This window comes from Oryctolagus cuniculus, chromosome 1 (genome assembly GCF_051225735.1).
Source record: "Oryctolagus cuniculus isolate XC-2025 breed Fujian yellow rabbit chromosome 1, ASM5122573v1, whole genome shotgun sequence".
Lineage (NCBI taxonomy): Eukaryota > Metazoa > Chordata > Mammalia > Lagomorpha > Leporidae > Oryctolagus > Oryctolagus cuniculus.
Genome location: NC_142867.1, coordinates 119,362,166 through 119,381,904, shown reverse-complemented (window position 1 = coordinate 119,381,904; position 19,739 = coordinate 119,362,166). Strand labels below are relative to the sequence as shown.

The following is a 19,739-nucleotide window of genomic DNA, read 5'->3' as shown; positions in this document are numbered from 1 at the left end:
TACCTTCTGATTGGTGCGTATTTTCTCTTGTCCCTCCCCGGGACTTGGGGCGTGCAGTTGGGCAGGGTCGAACCCGCCTTGCGGGCGTGTGTCGCCCGCCACAGTTGCCGCGTCGCTTTCTATGATAATGAAGTGTGGCGGCGAGGTTAGGTCTCCGCAGGGGAGGAGGTTAACTGCGTGCCGGCCCCCGGCTTCTGGAGAGGCTGTTTCAGCGTTCTGTTCGCCCCAGAACCGCTACCGAGGCTCGGTGGCTTCCGGGGGTGGAGGCGTCGGGAAGGGCCTGCTGAGCTCCGCCGACTCGGCCTCTTCGCCCTCCGGGGCCTCAGACACTTGGCTGTCTGAAGACCCCCTTCCCTCTCAGCGGCTTTAAAGGCTCTTGCTGTGTATCCCACTGCCGCCTACTCTGCTGCACCTGTAGACCACCTTGCTCCGGCACGTGCACTCGGACCCTTTGCCGAAGGGAAAACGAAAAAGGGGAGGGACCTGATGCTTTGAGGTTGCTTGGTGCCGTGCATCTCAACGTCCTCAGCGTTGGTGGTCAGGTTCAATTCACGTTGTTTCTGAAACTCGCATTTAATCCTTTGCCTCCAAGCACTGCGTAGTCCCTGCTCCTCACTCTTCCCCGCTCGGCCTTCCAGGCTGTGGAGATGTGAATGATCCCCACCCCCGGATCTGCAGTATCCCAACACTAGCGCACACAGTATTTTCTTTGCCCGGGGACAAATATCCCACGTGCAGGTTTGGTCACCATACGCCTGCGTGACTCTGTCTTAGGTATTGAGTCCACTCGGTCTGCCTTACAAGAGTGGATGGAATCTTAGCTGCTGCTTGGGACATTCAGCATCCTCTTTACTCCAACTCTCCTGGGTGGTTTCTTGTTATCTTTAAATTAAATTTCGGTCTTTGAGAACCTTTAGTAGACAGCATGTTGAAGGATGTGCTGTCATCTTTCATATCTTCAGCGATATCCTGTGTTCAAGTCAACCCTGGTTTTTGGTGAGTAAGGGATCTATTTTTTCCTAGATCTGATTTAAAAATGCTCTTGGTTCCCTGAGATCCACTGAATTTAGTACAAGAAACTTTACCGAGGCCGTGTACAACAAAGTATATGGGAGAAAATCCTATTTTTGCAAATGAAATCTCAACTTTGAAACATTTGTAATGACAAACATCAAGCATATTTTAAAACTATATAATGAAACTTGTGAAGTGTAATGAACCCCATACCCAGGTCCAGCAATTGTTGTGATCATTCTTGTTGCTTTTATATCACTACCTACATACTGCTTCTTACATAACTTTGAAATATCAGGCATCTGAAATTATAAATATTTCAGTTTAATCACTAAAAACCAAATATTTTAAAAGCATATTATCACACCAAAAGTATTTAATGTATTTCCTATCTATCAAATCTCTAAGCTTCAATTTACTACTTTTCTCTTTCATTTTTAGTTTGCTTGCACGAACCAGGATCCTATCAAACCCACACATTGTGATTGGTTATATCTTTAAAGTTTCATTTGTTCTGTAAGTTCCTCCTCTTTTCCCTCTGTAGTTTATTTGTGGAAGGAACAAGATTGTTGGTCCTTAGTTTCCCACAATCCGGATTTTACTGATTATTTCTTTTTAAAATTGTATTAATATTAGAGAATAGATTTCATAGGTACAATTCTAAGACCATTATTCCCTCCCCCAATCCCTCTGATTATTTCTAAGTGGTGTAATTTAATATGGTTTCCTTACCATCTGGTTGCAACACAATTCTTTTCCATATGCTCCCAATAACTAAGTGTAGCTGCCTTATTAACCCATTATTATTTTTACTTACAAATTCAGATATGACATTTATTTATTTATTATTTATTTTTCTCCCAAAGAAATCTTTTAATTTCTGAATACAAATTTCGTAAGTACAACTTTAAGAATATTCTTGCTACCATACCCACCCTCCCACCCACACTCCTACCCCTGCTCTTCCTCCCTCTCCCCTTCCCAGTCCCATTCTCCATTAAGATTAATTTTCAATTAACTTTGTACACAAAAGACAAATTCTGTACTAAGTAAAGATTTCAACAGTTTGCATACAAACACGCATGTGCACATACAAAACCTGTTTGATAACAAGTTTTACAGTTAACTCTCATAATACAACTCATTAAGGATAGAGGTCTGGCATGGGAAGTTAGTGCACAGCGATTCCTGCTGTTAATTTAACAACACTCTTATGTATTATGTCAGTGACCACCTGAGGCTATTGACATGAGCCAGGACTATGAAAGCCTTTTGAGTCCACAATCTCTGTCAGTATTTAGACAAAGCCATCAGCAAAGTGGAAGTTCTCTCCTCCCTTCAGAGACAAGTGGCCACTTCTTTCCACTGAGGTCTCACAGAGATCCTTCATGTAAAACAATTTTTTTTTTTTTTTTTGCCACAGTGTCTTGCTCTCATGTGAAATACTCTCATGGACTTTTCAGCAGGATCAAGATGCCTTAAGGGCTGATGCTGAGGTCAGATGGCTACTTAAAGCAATTGTCATTCTTTGAGTCTGCTGTGTAGACTACTTCCCATGTTGGAACATTTTCTCCTTTTTAATTCTGTTATTACCAGATACTTGATCCTATTTATATGATCACTTTGACACTTAATCCTATTATATATTTACTTTAACACTTAATATGATCACTTTAACACCTAAAATGGCATTTTGACCACCCAGTTTAATGGGATTTGAAGTCCCATGGCGAGTTTTTAAACTGTACCATTAGACTTAAGTCTGTAGAAATGTATGCAGAACTATGCAGCTTTACAGAAACAAACTTCCTCCTCCCTCTCTTATTCCTACTCTTATTTTTTAATGAGATCCAGCCTCAATTGACCTTATACACATTTGATTAACTCTATGTTAAGATTTCATCAAATATTATGAAAAAAAAAGAAAAACAAAAAACCACCAAAATGTTCCCAAAAGTCATGATAAGGGCAGCTCAAGTCATCCTTTCTTGAAGTGTCAATTTCACTCCTACAGGTTTCATTTTAGGTGCTCTATTAATTATCACAGGTCAAGGAGAACATAGGGTATTTATTCCTTTGGGACTGGCTTATTTCACTAAGTATGATGTTTTCCAGATTCATCCATTTTGTTGCAAATGATTGGATTTCTTTTTTTTTTACTGCTGTGTAATATTCCATAGTGTACGTATCCTATAATTTCTTTATCCAGTCTTTGGTTGACTGGCATTTAGGTGATTCCACGTCTTAGCTATTTTCAATTGAGCTGCAATAAATATGAGGTGCAGATAGCTCATTTATTTCTGATTTCATTTCCCTTGGGTATGATCCCTGGTGTGGGATGGCTGTATCATATGGTAGGTCTGTATTCAGATTTCTGAAGTATGTCCATACTGTGTTCCATAGTGGCTTTACATTTTACAGTTTACATTCCCACTCACAGTATATTAGGGTACATTTTGTGGGGCTCCGTGGGATGCGCAGCCATGGAGCCCCCATGTCAAGGTCGGTCTGATAGCTGTTGCTGTGTCTTTATCACAAGGTGAATGTTGCTAGTTTCAGTTAGGGCAATGCTTTCCCACGGTCGGGACGTTCCAGAGGAGTTGAGAATTCCAGAGGAGTTGAGAATGTTGTAAACAACAAGATGGCGCCGAGGACCGCGCGGTGAGCCTGCCTGCTGCGTGACACCTCATCTGATTGGCCCGAGGATGCGTGCACACTGCGTGAACAGACAGCGGATTGGAGTGTTCTGTGCATGGACTTGAGCCCGCTTGCAATTGGCCAGATTTTGTATATAAGCTATGTGCTGAGGAAGGAGGGGGCTTTCCTGTCCACTCTCCTCCTTTCATTCTTTCACTGTCCCTGTTATTTTCCCATTAAAAGTCTGCTGAAGACCGATGAGCTGCGAACAGTGTCGTTCCTTTGCGGGCAAGGGAGCGGCACATTTTCCCCCACATCCTTGCCAGCATTTGTTGTTTGTTGATCTCTGTATGAAAGTCATTCTAACTGGGATGAGGTGAAACCTCATGTGGTTTTGATTTGCATTTCCTTGAAGGCTAGTAATCCTGAACATTTTTACATGTGTCTGTTGGCTATTTGGATTTCCTCTTGAAAAATGTCTGTTTAAGTTCTTTGCCCTGGGCTGGCACTATGGCGTAGAGGTTAAAGCCACTGCTTGCAGTGCCGGCATCCTATATGGGCGCCAGTTCAAGTCCTGGCTACTTCACTTCCAATCCAGCTCTCTGCTATGGCCTGGGAGGGCAGTAGAAGATGGCCCAATTCCCTGGGCCTCTGCACCCACGTGGGAGACCCGGTAGGAGCTCCTGGCTCCTGGCTTTGGATTGGCGCAGCTCCAGCTGTTTCAGCCAATTGGGAAGTGAATCACACGATGGAAGACCTCTTCTCTCTCGCTCTTTCTCTCTCTGCCTCTCCTTCTCTCTCTATGTAAATCTGACTTTCCAGTAAATAAATAAATCTTTAAAATTTTTTTTTAAAAGTCGTTTTCCCATCTCTTAGCTGGGTTGTTTGTTTTGTTGTTGTGGATTTTCTTGATCTCTTTGTATATTCTGGTTATTTTTCTAAATTAATTTGTTTATTTGAAAGAGTTACACAGAGAGGAGAGGTAGAGAGAGAAAGAGGTCTTCCATCTGATGGTTCACTCCCCAATTGGCAACAATGGCCGGAGCTGTGCTGATCTGAAGCAAGGAACCAGGAGCTTCTTCTGGGTCTCCCACGCGGATGCAGGGCCCCAAGGACTTGGGCAATCCTCTACTGCTTTCCCAGTCCATAGCAGAAAGCTGGATCGGAAGAGAAACAGCCTGGTGTTGGGCTGGATGGGATGCCGGCACTGCAAGCCAAGGAGTTAACCTGCTGCCCTATAGTGCCAGCCCCTATATTCTGGTTATTAATCCTTTATTAGTTGCGTAGTTTGCAAATAATTTCTCCCATTTTGTCAGTTGCCTCTTCACTTTCCTGACTGTTTCTTTCACTATACAGCAACTTTTCAATTTGATGTAATCTCAGCTGTTAATTTTAGCTTTGGCTGCCTGTGCCTCCAGGGTCTTTTCCAAGAAGTCTTTGTGCCTATATCTTGCAGAGTTTTTCTGATATTCTCTAATAATTTGATAGTGTTGGGTTATAGATTTAGATCTTTATTCCATGTTGAGTGGATTTTTGTATAAATTGTAAGGTTGGGTTCTTGCTTCATACTTCTGCATGTGGAAATCCAGTTTTCCCAGCACCATTTGTTGAATAGACTGTCCTTGCTCCGGGAATTGGTTTTAGATCCTTGATCAAATATAAGTTGGCTGTAGATATTTAGACTGATTTCTGGTGTTTTTATTCTGTTCCATGGGTCTGTCCATCTGTTTTTGTACCAGTACCATGCTGTTTTGATTATAACGGCCCTGTAGTATGTCTTGAAATCTGGTATTGTGATGCCTCTGGCTTTGTTTTTGTTGCTTTAACTATTTGAGGTCTCCTGTGCCTCCATATGAATTTCTTTTTTTTTTATGTTGACAGAGTGACAGTGAGAGAGAGAGAGAGACAGAGAGAAAGGTCTTCCTTCTGTTGATTCACCCCGCAAATGGCTGCTACGGCCGGTGTGCTGCAGCTGGTGCGCTGCACGGATCTGAAGCCAGGAGCCAGGTGCTTCCTCCTGGTTTCCCATACAGGTGCAGGGCACAAGCACTTGGGCCATCCTCCACTGCCTTCCCAGGCCACAGCAAAGAACTGTACCAGAAGAGGAGCAACTGGGACAGAATCCAGTGCCACAACTGGGACTAGAACCCGGGGTGCCGGCGCCGCAGGCAGAGGATTAGCCTAGTGAGCCACGGCACCAGCTTCCATATGAATTTCAGCATCATTTTTTCTAGATCTGAGAAAAGTATCTTTGGTATTTTGATTGATATCGTATTGAATCTGTAAATTGATTTTAGAAGAATGGACATTTTGATAATACTGATTCTTCCAATCCATGAACATGGAAGATTTTTCCATTTTTTTGGTATCTTCTTTTATTTCTTTAATGTCTTGTAATTCTCATTGTAAAGATCTTTGGCATCCTTAAGTTTATTCCAAGGTATTTGATTTTTTTTTGTAGCTTTTGTGAATGGGATTGATTTTAGAAGTTCTTTCTCAGCCTTGGCATTGTCTGTGTATACTAAGGCTGTTGATATTTGTGAATTGATTTTATATCCTGCTACTTAATCAAACTCTTCTGTGAGTTCCCATAGTCTCTTTGTGTATCTTTTGGCTCCCCTAAATATAGAATCATGTCATCTGCAAATAGGATAGTTTGACTTCCTCCTTCCCCATAAGTATCCCTTTGATTCTTTTTCTTGCCTAATATCTGTGGCTTAAACTTCTAGGACTATGTTGAATAGCAATAGTGAGAGTGGTATCCTTGTCTGGTACTGGATATCAGTGGGTATGCTTCCAACTTTTCTCCATTCAATAGGAAGTTGGCTGTGGGTTTTTCATAAATTGCCTTGATTGTGTTGAGGAATGGTCCTTCTATTCCCAATTTGCTTAGAGTTTTCATCATGAAAGGGTCGGTATTTAATCAAATGCTTTCTCTGCCTCTATTGAGATAATCATATGTTTTTTGTCCTTGCGTTTTTTAATGTTATGTATCACATTGATTTGCGAATGTTGAACATCCCTGAATATCAGTGATAAATCCCACTTGGTCTGGTTGGATGATCTTTCTGATATTTTGTTGGATTCAATTGGCTAGAATTTTTTGAGGATTTTTGCATCTATGTTCATCAGGGAAATTGGTCTGGGTTCTCTTTCTCTCTTGCATCATTTCATCATTGAATTGGGAGGATTTACTCCCTTTCAATTGCTTTGAATAACTTGAGAATAATTGGAGTTAGTTCCTTATATATTTGGTAGAATTCAGCAGTAAAGCTATCAGGTCATGGGCTTTTCTTTGTTGGGAGGGCCTTCATTACTATTTCAATTTCTGACTCGGTTATGGGTCTGTTTAGGTTTTCTGTGTCTTCATGGCTCAATTTTAGTTGGTAGAATGTCTAGGAATCTACCTACTTCTAGATTTCCCAGTTTGTTGGCATACAGCTCTTTGTAGTAATTTCTTATGATTCTTTTTATTTCTGTGGTGTCTGTTGTTACTTTTTCTTTTTCAGCTCTAATTTTATTTATTTGGGTCTTTTTTTCAAAGTTTTTAAAATGTATTTATTTAAAAGGCAGATTTACAGAGAGGCTGAGGCAGAGAGAGAGAGAGAGAGAGAAAGAGAGAGAGAGGTCTTCCATCCTCTGGTTCATTCCCCAAGTGGCTGCAACAGCCTGAGCTGCATGATCCAAAGCCAGGAATCAGAATCTTCTGCCAGTTCTCCCACACAGGTGCAGGGACTTAGGCCATCTTCTACTGCTTTCCCAGGCCATATTAGAGAGCTGGATTGGAAGTGGAGCAGCTGGGACTCAAACTGTCGCCCATAAGGGATGCCAGCATTGCAGGCGGCAGCTTTACTGGCTACACCACAGCGCCAGCTCCTGATTTGGGTCTTTTCTCTCCTTTTTTTTTTGGTTAGTTGGGCCATGGTGTGCCAATTTTATTTTTTCAAAAATACGGCTCTTCATTTTGCTGACCTTTTTAATTTTTTTTTAATTTCAATTTTGTTGATTTCTTCTCTAATTTTCATTTTTTCTTTTCTCCTACTAGTTTTGGGTTTGGTTTGCTGTTGTTTTTCTAGGTCTTTCAAATGCAGTGATAGCTCATTAATTTGGTGCCTTTCCAATTTTTTGGTGTAGGCACGAGTTGCTATAAACTTTCCTCTTAACACTACTTTTGCTGTATCCCATAAGTTTTTATATGTTGTATTGTCATCTTCATTTATTTCCAGAATTTTTTTTGATTTCCCTTATGGTTTCTTCTATGACCCACTCTTCATTCAGGAGCACATTGTTCAGTCTCCTGGTGTATGCATACGTTCTAGAGATTCCTGAGTTGCTGATTTCCAGCTTCATTCCATTGTGGTCCCAGAAGATGCATGGTACGATTTTGATTTTTTGAATTTGCTGAGAATTACTTTATGGCCTAGTATGTGGTCCATCCTAGAGAAAGTTCTATGCACTGGTAAGAAGATTGTATTTTCTGCAACTGTAGGATGAAACGTTCTCTAGATATCTGTTAGGTCCTTTTGGTCTATAGTGCTGTTTAACTCTAGTTTTTCCTTGCTGATTTTCTGTCTGGTTGATTTGTACACTGATGAAAGTGGGGTATTGAATTCCCCATTACTATTGTATTTGAGTCTATGTCTCCCTTTAGATCCTTTAACATTTCTTTTAAATAGCCATGTGCCATGTAATCAGGTGCATATACATTTATAATAGTTACATCTTTCTGTTGAAGTGATCCCTTAATCATTATATAGTGCCCCTCTTTGTCTCTTTTAACAGTTTTGTTCAAAGTCTAATTTGTCTGATATTAGGATGGCTACACAACTCTTTTTTGGTTTCCATTAGCATGGATATCTTTTCCATCCTTTCAGTCTGTGTGCATCTTTCTTGGTGAGATATGTTTCTTGTAGGCAGAAAATAAATGGGCTTTTTTTTTTTTAAATCAATTCAGCCAGTCTGTGTCTTTTAAATGGAGTATTGAAACCATTTACATTCAAGGTGCCTATTGAAATTTAATGACTTTGCCATTTTCCTATAAGTATTCCCGTGTTTTTACTTTGGATTTCCTTTGTACTTTTACTGGGAGATTTTCTTCCTTTACCTTCTTTCCTTTTGATGACCATGTTTCTCTTTTTTGTGCAGCACGCTCTTAACCATCTTTTGCAGGGCTGGTCAGGTAGTGACAAATTCTTTCAATTTCTGTTTGTTATGGAAGGTCTTTATTTCACCTTTGTTCATAAATTAGAGCTTGTTCAGGTATATTATTTGGGTTGACTTTTTTCCTCTCAAGACTTGGAATATATCTTGCCATTCTCTCCTAGCCTGTAGGGTTTCTGATGAGAAGTCTGTTGTGAGTCTAATTGGAGATCCTCTGAAAGTAATCACGTTTCTCTCATGCAGATTTTAGAATCTTTTCTTTATGTTTTACTGTGGTGAGTTTGATTACCATGTGTCGTGGTGAAGGTCTTTTCTGGTCAGGTCTATTAGGAGTTCTATGTGCTTCCTATGCTTGGATGTCCCTTTCTTTCTCCAAATTAGGGAAATTTTCCATTATTATTTAACAAAAAAAATGCCTTCTAATGTTTTCTTTCCTCATCTTCTGGAACTCCTAGAACCTGTATGTTGGTCATTTAATAATATCTTATAGATTACCAATAGTGTTTTTTAGTTTTCTAATTACCTCATCTTGTTTTTGGTTGACTGTATAATTTCCTGTGCTTTGTCTTCTAAGTCAGATTTTCTTTATTCTGCTTCACCAATTCTGTTGTTAAGGCTTTCCACTGTATTTTTTATTTGTTCTATTGAAGTCTTCATTTCTTTTTGATTTCTAAGATATCAATTTAGTGGGAGAGTTGTTCTTTCATGTCATGTACAGATTTCAGTGGTTCATGCATTTGCTTCTGATTACTTCTATGTAATCTTATGGTCAATTTCTTGAATTCCATTTCTGGCATTTCCTCAATCTCATTTTCACAATCTAATATTGAAGTGTTGTGTTCCTTTGGGGGCATCATGTTGTTGTTCTTATTCTTGTTTCTTGAATTGGTACATTTGTTATTCAGCATCTAGAGGCGTGTGGTGGGTGTGGCCAGGGAGCTCTGTTCAGTTCTCTAGGGTGAAGGGGGTATCTAAGGTGACACACCCAGATTTGGCATGCTAAATCTCCTTTTTTTTTCCTTATCAGAGGGGAAGTTTATTCTGCTCAGTTGAGCTCCTCTCCTCAAAGGAGACCAATGCCTGAGTGCTAGCCCCAGTGGGTATAATATTTGTCTGCTCTGCCACAGGACCACACAAAGGATCTCTGCAGTCCTCAGTGTAAGCTCAGATATCCCAGCAATGTCCTTCACCAGGTAACTAGGGAGCCCTGACCCAAATCGCAGCCACACCATGAGCCCTGCCGAAAGTCCCAGCCACACTGTGAGTCCTCCCACACAGCTTTTTCACAGTCCCAGCACACAAGCCTCCCATAGTCATGAGCACCCAGCTCCCTGATATTTCTCCCCACCAGAGTCAGGAGTCTCTACTTGGCTGGTTGCTGGGCATCAACACGAGCTGGTGTAGCTGTTACATATGTCCAAAATGGTGTCCGCTCTATCAGCTTGTTAAAGTATGCCATTGCAGAGTGATTAGTCAGAGAGAAATGTGCCCATCCTTTTTTTTTTTTTTTTTCCTCCTTTAGTTTGGCAGGTACACTATCCCTCATGGGACTCCAAACCAGGTTCCCTCTAGGCTGTTCCTTTAGCTTTATCACCAATGGCTTGGGCTGTTGCAGTCTGGTCTCACCTCACTCTCCAGTGCTGGTGCAGAAGCTCTTGGCTGCTGGGGTCCTGAGTTGTGGGCATACACGCCTTCCATGTAGGTCCACTGTGTCCCTCTAATTTGCATAGTGTTTCCTCTGCCATTTTCTCTCTAACTCTTCCCTGAGACTGCACTCTCCCTACTTTTTTTTTTTTTTTCAAAAAAATTTTAAAATTTATTTGACAGGTAGAGTTATAGACAGCAAGAGAGAGAGAGACAGGGAGAAAGGTCTACCTTCTGTTGGTTCACCCTCCAAATGACTGCTACAGCTGGAACTGCGCTGATCTGAAGCCAGGAGCCGGGTGCTTCCTCTTAGTCTCCCATGTGGGTGCAGGGGTATTGCAGTTAATTTCTCAACAGTGTTGCAGTGGATTCGTTTCTGAGAGGAGGAGCGTGGTGGGGGCAAGAGGCGCGGAATCACCACATAGACCCCAGGAGTCAGGTGAAAGCGGGCTTGAGGCGAGCAGCCCACAGACTCATTTATTTCAGTTGGTACAACATCTTATATAGCCAAGAGCAGCCAATCTGGTCAAGGGGCTGTCTATGCCCCAACCAATCACAGCCTGTTGCCAGGCAGTTTCAAATCCTTCCAATCACAGCCTGTTGCCAGGCAGTTTCCAAAGCCATCCAATCATAGCCTGTTGCCAGGCAGGCTCTGTTGCCAGGTGGGTTTCAAAGCCATTCTTGAGTAACTGACGCTTGTTTGCCAGTGGCCACCTTGGTATGGCCTTCTCATTCCACCACACAGGGGTCCAAGCACTTGGGCATCCTCCACTGACTTCCTGGGCCACAACAGAGAGCTGGACTGGAAGAGGAGCAGCCGGGACTAGAACCAGTGCCCATATGGGATGCTGGCACCGCAGGCAGAGGATTAACCAAGTGAGCCACGGCGCCGGCCCCTCTCTTCACTTTTTAAAAACTGTCTTCTCTGCCATCTTGGAAGCCTCCCAGATATGACTTTAAACTGGTTATATTGTCATGCTTAAGTTAACCACTCCTTTATAATATTTTTCTGACCTCAATCCTTTGTTGGTATTTTCACACACCTTCAGTTATATTTCTATTTTATCTGATTAATCATACCTTGTTTCTAATATTTTCCATTCTTTCCATTTAAGTCTTTCAAGTAGTCAGGGAACAGTAATCATACATAGAATCCCAAAAGGAAAATGAGCTACTTTCTTTTGATACTGCTGCCCCCTTCTGTCAGCTCTCTTGTTCATCCTCTGTTGCCTGTTCTAACTGCTCAGTTGCTCCTTAAATTTGTACATTCTGTATTCTCCCCTCACCAGTATAGTCAAACTGTACTTTGAAAGCTGACCAGTGATCTTAATAGTCAACTCTAATGGTCCTGCTCAGTCCTCATTCGTTTTTACTTTTTAAATATTTGTTAATTCGGTAAATATTTATTGAAACCCTTGTTAGGTACTATGGTATGTCTGGTGATTTGATAATAAAAGGACACAATCTCAGCCTTAAATAAGTTTCTAGAGGGGCTGGCTCTGTGGCGCAGTGGGTTAACGCCCTGGCCTGAAGTGCTGGCATCCCATATGGGCGCTGGTTCAAGTCCATGCTGCTCCTCTTCGGATCCAGCTGTCTGCTATGGCCTGGGAAAGCAGTAGAAGATGGCACAAGTCCTTGGGCCCCTGCACCCACATGGGAGACCCAGGAGAACTCCTGGCTCCTGGCTTCAGATCGGTGCAGCTCTGGCCATTGTGGCCAATTGGGGTGTGAACCATCGGATGGAAGACCTCTCTTTCTCTCTCTGCCTCTCCTCTCTCTGTGTAACTTTGACTTGCAAATAAATAAATAAATCTTAAAATAAAGTTTCTAGTGTGATAGGAGAAGTTGGCATTGATCCAGCGATTACAGAATAGTGTAAAATTATAATTGTGTTTAGTGCTAAGTAGAGGCAATAGTTTAACAAGAACATCTAATACTAGTTTTTATTATTATTTATTTGAAAGGCAGAGTTAACAGAGAGAAGGAGGGAGGAGTTGATGGAGGGAGAGAGAGGGAGAGAGATATCCTCCATCTGCTGGTTCACTCCCCAAATGGCCAAAATGACCTGGGCTGTGCCATACTGAAGCCAGGAGTCTGGTGCTTCCTCTAGGTCTGCCATGTGAGTACAGGGGCCTAAGCACTTGGGCCTCCTCTGCTGCTTCCCCACGTGCATTAGCAGAGAGCTGGATTGGAAGTGGAGCAGCTGGGTCTCAAATTGGTGCCAATATAGGATGCCAGCATTGCAGGTGGCTGCTTAACCTGCTACACCATGACACTCTCCCCAGTAGACTTTTATTAACAATAATTGTACATATTTATGGGCTACAGTGGACATTTCAAAAGCATGTTTATAATGTGTATGAATCAAATCAGGATAATAAACATTTTTTCTTCTTTGATATTACCTTAACATTGTTCCTTGGAGCTCCTCTCTTCTATTTGTTTTTTTTTATTTTATTTTTATTTTTTTTTGACAGGCAGAGTGGACAGTGAGAGAGAGAGACAGAGAGAAAGGTCTTCCTTTGCCGTTGGTTCACCCTCCAATGGCCGCCATGGCCGGCGTGCTGCGGCCGGCACACCGCGCTGATCCGATGGCAGGAGCCAGGAGCCAGGTGCTTTTCCTGGTCTCCCATGTGGGTGCAGGGCCCAAGCACCTGGGCCATCCTCCACTGCACTCCCTGGCCACAGCAGAGGGCTGGCCTGGAAGAGGGGCAACCGGGACAGAATCCAGCGCCCCGACTGGGACTAGAACCCGGTGTGCCGGCGCCGCTAGGCGGAGGATTAGCCTAGTGAGCCGCGGCGCTGGCCTCTATTTGTTTATAAATTATAAAACAGGTTATTGTGAACTATAGTGACTCCATTATTCTGTGTAACACTAGGAACTTTCCCTTGAATCTATGATTTGCTATCCATTATCCAAACTCCCTCTATCCACTCTACCCCTTGCAGTCTCTAGTAATTATATTCTGTGTTCAGTTGGAATTTTTGAGCTTCCACATATGAGCAGGAACATGCAGTATTTGTCTTTCTTTGATTTGACACAGTGTCACTGATCCAAGAACCAAAGGATAAGAAGGTAAACATTTGTGGATGGTAGAGATGGAAATGAAAAGTGTTTTCTACTTAGAAAGAAAAGCATTTGCAAAAATCTATGGGGTAGAAGCTTGGAAGACAAGCAGAGAGAATGATGAGACTGGGAAGCAGACCCAGGGTCAATTGATGGAGGTGATGTAGACCAATGCAAGGAATGTGATGTTTATTCTAAGAGCTATGGAAATTGAAATGTTTTGAGCAGAATTTAATGTTTTGTGACATATTCAGATTTGCATTTAAAATGATCATTTTGACTGCATTGAAGAGAACTGTTTTGAGGAAGGCAGGATTATATATGAAGTTCAAATAGAAGACAGTTGTAGAAATCTAGGCAGGATGTGGGGATAGCTTAGACAAGGATAACAGAGATAGCAAGAAGGGGACAGATGGAGATATTTAATGGCTAAAACTCACGATGACTTGAATATGGGTTGACTGGGTTTGAGGTATGAGATAACAGGAGGTCATGGATTATTCATAGATTTCTGATTTATGTATTTGGATGCTACTTTCTGAGGTAGAGTATACTAGAAAAAGACCATGTTTTGAGAGACAGAGTTAGATTTTGAGCATGTTGAATTTGAGTTGCTAATGAGACATCCATGTGGAGATAAAAGTAAGCAGTTAAAAATCTGAGTGTAGAGTTGAGATGAAATATATGTCCTGTCAATACAGATCTAGGACTCATTTGCATATTAATGGATGATAATTTAGGTAATGGGTGTGAATGAAGTTTCTGAAGGAGAGAATACAGAATGAAAAGAGAAGGTAGCCACCTGTTCATAATTGTCTCTTTGGAACTCTTTCGTCAATTGAATTAGACTATTCTAGTCTGGTCTCACTTCAAGAAAAAAGAAAGTATCATAAGAAAACAAAAAGAAGACTGGGAAGGAGTGATAAAGGAAATCTGTTAGGAACTCAGGGAATTGTTTTAATTAAAACCATTGGGGTTATAAGAGGAATAATTTCAATTCAAAGTAGCTTAGGCTTGCTACATGTGTACACACATATGTACATAGACACATGCACACATATACACTAAATTTGTTGGTTCATCTGAAAATTTCAAGCAAGTGGGTCAAACGATGTCATCATGACTGTACCTGCCTTTCCTTAATGTAATTCTTTTCCTCTGGGTTAACTTCTGTTTGGTGTAGGAAGTTGTCCAGTGGAGGCAAAGGTGACCATCTGCAACTCTGAGTTCACCCTGTGTTTGGTTATAGCCATTCTAAAGGAAAAAAGATCTCTTTTCTGAGGGGCCCTGCAAAATATGTAGAAATACTTCTTTGAGGCTTTGCATGAATCATTTTATAAAATGTTCTCTGGTGAAGTTTGAAATGTGTTCCCATGTCTGAAACTGGGGGATCTGATTAGCAGTACACAAGTCACATGCTCTAAGAGTGAGTGTATAGTGTTTCCCACAAAAAGATAAATGTGATTAGTGTTCTAATCTCAGAAGTCACACACAGTCACATCTACCATTTTGCCCTTAGCTCAATCCAAGTAAGTCCAGTCTATATTTAAGGAGAGTAGAATTAAGCTCCACATCTTGAAGACCAAACAACTTGTATACATATTTTAAAACCACAATAGATGCATACCTTGAGCCAGAAACTCCTCTCTTGTTAGATCATCCAAAATAGTAAACCTTATCCGCATAAATACAACTTAGAACTTTTGAAACATATGTCGTGGAGCCGACACTGTGGCATAGCAGGTAAAGCCACCACCTGCCATGCCAGCATTCATACTGGGTGCCAGTTCGAGTTCTGCTTGCTCCATTTCCAATCCAGCTCTCTGCTATGGCCTGAGAAAGCAGTAGAAGATGGCCCATGTGGGAGATCCGGAGGAGGCTTCTGGCTCCTGGATTCAGATCAGTGCAGCTCTGGCCGTTGTGGTCATCTGGGGAGTGAACCAGCAGATGGAAGACCTCTCTCTCTCTCTCTCTCCCCCTCCTTCCCTCCCTCTTCTTCCCTCCCTCCCTCCCTCCATCTCCCTCTCTGCCTCTGCCTCTCTGTAACTCTGCCTTTCAAATAAATAAATAAATGAATCTTTTAAAAAAGATAAATATATGTCATATAAAAAGTTTTAGAATATAAAATAATGAACACTCAGATATTTTTACCTAGCAAAAGAAAGAAAACATTGTAAATAAAATTATAACCAACTCAAATTCCTCTCCTTTCATCCTTCCTTGATTTGATGTTTATAATTCTTATGTGTAATGGTGTGCTTTTGCTGTTTATATTCCTAAATGATATTTCCATTGTTTTGCATGATTTTCACTGTAACATAAGAGTCATGTCCTATGTGTTCTTCCACAACCTGCTACCCCCTCACACCTCCCCACTGACTGGTTTTTGAGTTTTAATTAAGCTGATAAATGCATTCCTAATTCATTTAAGCTACCATGTTGCCCCTTAAGTTATTTATCTATCACCTTGTGGTTGGACATTCAAACTCTTTCTTGTTTTTTTTTTTTTTTTCAATTTATAGACCATGTTACAGTGAACAGTTTTGTGTAATCTTTGCATTGCAGTGAGAATTTCTCAGGGATCTAAGTGGGAGAGGAGTTTCTGGCTCAAGGTATGCATCTATTGTGGTTTTAAAATATGTATACAAGTTGTTTGGTCTTCAAGATGTGGAGCTTAATTCCACTCTCCTTAAATATAGACTGGACTTACTTGGATTGAGCTAAGGGCAAAATGGTAGATGTGACCGTGTGTGACTTCTGAGATTAGAACACTAAAAGCTTTTTGGCTTCTTCCTTGCTCTCTCTCTTGGATCACTCATTCTGGGAGAAGTCAGTTACTATACATTAAGGACACTCACTTGCAGTTTTTATGCTTTTCTTTCCCATTTCCTTAATTTCTGAAGAGTTGAACATCTTTTCACATGGTTGTTTTCCATATTTATATGAAGTGTCGGTTCAGGAAACTATGTAGCTATTCTAGTCTTTTACCTACATTTTTGTTTTTAAAGAATTTAGTTATTTGGCAGGCAGAGTTACAGAGGGAGAGGGAAAGAGAGAGAGGGAGAGAGATATCTTCCATCTGCTAGTTCACGCCCCAAATGGCTGCAATGGCCAGGGCTGAGCCAGTTGTAGTCGGGAGCCTGGAACTCCATCTGGGTCTCCCATGTGGGTACACAGGACAAAGTACTTGGCCACTTCAGCTGCTTTCCCAAGTGTGTTGGTGGGGAGATGGACTGGAAGAAGAGCAGCCAAGGCTCAAACTGGTGATCTGATATGAGATGCCTGTGGCAGCTTAACCTGATGCCCAATATCAATATATTTTAAATTTTGATGCTCATACGATCATTGTTATTGTTTTGAAATGTAGTATATTTCATGTATTTATCTTTTATCCTGCAACCTGACTGAATTCACTTATTAATTTTTTGGAAGATTTATTTATTTTATTTGAAAGAGATATAGAGGGGGCGGGGAAGAGAGAGAAAGAGAGAGAGAGAGAGAGAGGGAGGGAGACAATCTTTCATCTACTTGTTCACTCACCAGATGGCTACAATGCCAGGAGCCAGGGAATTTCTTCTGGGTCTCCCATGTGGGTGGGCAGGGGCCCAAACACTTGGACCATCTTCACTGGTTTCCCAGGCCACTAGCAGGGAGCTGGATTGAACATGGAACAGCTGCAACATGAACTGGCACCCACAAGGCATGACATCTGTGAATAGCGACAGTTTTATTTCTTCCTTGTAAACTGTATTCTCTTTGTTTCCTTTTCTTTCCCTATTGCATAGGCTAGAACTATGCAATTCAAGTCCTGGCTTCACCTGCTACGCCACAGCACCAGCCCCTGTAGTATTCTTTGTGAAGTTGAGCAAGGTACATTCTGGTCTTATTTTCTGTGTTTTTTATGAATGAAATCTGAATATTGTCATGCTTTTCCACATTGATTGATATGATTATATGATCTTTCCTTCTTTAGCCTGTTTGTATGTTTCAATACTTTTAACTTTTCTTAGGTTTGTTTATGGCCCAGATGTGATTTACCTTGGTCTGTTCTTTGGGCACCTGAAATAAATGAATATGGATTTGTTATTGGGTGGGGGTTCTATAAATGTCTATTAGATCCTTTTAGTTTATGTTGGTGTTGAGCTCTCCTATATATTTGCAGATTTTTCTCACTTGTTAGATGAGGACACAAGAGAAGACCTTCATGATGGCATTAGTGCCCTTATATAGTATCAGAGAGTTTGATTGCTCTCTCAACACTACATGAAGACACAGAGAGCAGCCATGTGCAAGCCAGAAAGAGAGCCATTACCAGAAACTGGCCAAGTAAGTATCCCGATCTCTGACTTTTAGCCTCTAGAACTTTGAGAAAACAAAGCCATATAGTATGTGTTATTTGTTACAGCAGCCCAAAGTGACTGACACAACTGTTGGTTGTCTTTTTTCAATCATTTTGAGATCTTTCTGGTTCTCAATAAAAGGGGTGATTAAAAGCCAGGCATTTTTGATGGTATGAGATTCTTAAATATTTCATCTTACTTAAATCTTCTGTTTTAGCTGAAATTTTCTGACACTGTAGCCAGGGTAAAGAGAGATACTGCCAATAAAACTGTCAGATAGGTTCAGAAGTACAAGGTCCCCATGTGGCTTCTGTTGACACATGAGGTGTTTGTATGCACTCCTCATCATTTGTAGGAAAGTCTAGCTCCTGTGTAGACTACTAACATCATGGGGAGTGGTAATCATGATACCACTAGGTAGTGGTAAAATTTTGACTCTCTTAAAAGAGTTCCTGACACCATTCTGATGGAGAAGGGGAGAGGTGCCTGGTACTGTCACATACGGGTGGAAGTCTGCACTCTTTATATGGTTTTCATTAACATCGGGGGATAGGGTCCTGTTATTTTTCCTACAGGGATGAAAGTGTGGTTTCCTATTTACTCTGACACCATATCATTAGAGGAGGGGTGACATCACTGTAGCTCAACAAGCTCAAAAAGGAGCCTAGGCTTCTCACTCAGCCTTTGTTGGCATTGGGGGTGGGCCGTTTTTTTTAAAAAGTAATTCTCTGATTTTTGGCTAGAGACAAGTTATTGTCTAAAATTTTCCATTTTGCTAGGTCTCCCCTTCCCTGGCCTTTAAGATAGATTCAGCAAGCTTTTGTTGGATGCTTTTATTTTTTGCCTGAGTTATTGACATTTCTAGAATGATCATTTCTTTCCTTTTTTTTATACAGAAGATCAATTTAGTATATATTAAGTAAAGATTTCATCCGTTTGCACCCACACAGAAACACAAAATGAAAAATACTGTTTGAGTACTAGCTATAGCATTAAATCTCAGTGTACAGCACATTAAGGACAGAGATCCTACATGAGGAGTAAATACACAGTGACTCCTGTTGTTGACTTAACAAATTGACACTCTTGTTTATGGCGTCAGTAATCTCCCCAGACTCTTGTCATGAGTTGCCAAGGCTATGGAAGCCTTTTGAGTTCGCTGACTTTGATCTTATTTCAACAAGGTCATAGTCAAAGTGGAGGTTCACTCCTCCCTTCAGAGAAAGGTACCTCCTTCTTTGATGGCCCGTTCTTTCTACTGGGATCTCACTTGCAGAGATCTTTCATTTAGGTCCTCTTTTTTTTTTTTTGGCCAGAGTGTCTTGGCTTTCCATGCCTAAAATGGGCTCTTCAGCCAGATCCAAATGAATGCCTTAAGGGCTGATTCTGAGGCCAGAGTGCTGTCTAGGACATCCGCCATTCTATGAGTCTGCTGTGTATCCTGCTTCCCATGTTGGATCGTTCTCTCCCTTTTTTATTCTATCAGTTAGTATTAGCAGGCACTAGACTTGTTTATGTAATCCCTTTGACTCTTAGACCTATCAGTATGATCAGTTGTGAACTGAAATTGATCACTTGGACTAGTGAGATGGCATTGGTACAGGCATCTTGATGGGTTTGAATTGGAATCCTCTGGCACGTTGCTAGCTCTACCATTAGGGGTAAATCTGACTGAGCATGTCCCAAACTGTACATCTCCTCCCTCTCTTATTCCCACTCTTATATTTAACAGGGATCACTTTACAGTTAAATTTAAACACCTAAGAATAATTTTGTGTTAATTACAGAGTTCAACCAATAGTATTGAGTAGAACAAAAAAAAAATACTAAAAGGGGTAAAGTATTAAGTTGTACATCAACAGTCGGGACAAGGGCCG

At 41.2% G+C, this 19,739-nt stretch overlaps 1 long non-coding RNA gene across 1 annotated transcript; it reads left to right on the top strand.

Moving 5' to 3' along the window:
• The first annotated feature begins 93 nt into the window (after positions 1-93).
• LOC149128592 (uncharacterized) lies at positions 94-17,848 on the top strand. Its single transcript, XR_016235722.1, has 3 exons — positions 94-996; positions 17,308-17,392; positions 17,685-17,848. It is a non-coding gene; the product is annotated as an uncharacterized LOC149128592 (long non-coding RNA).
• The last annotated feature ends 1,891 nt before the right edge of the window (positions 17,849-19,739 follow it).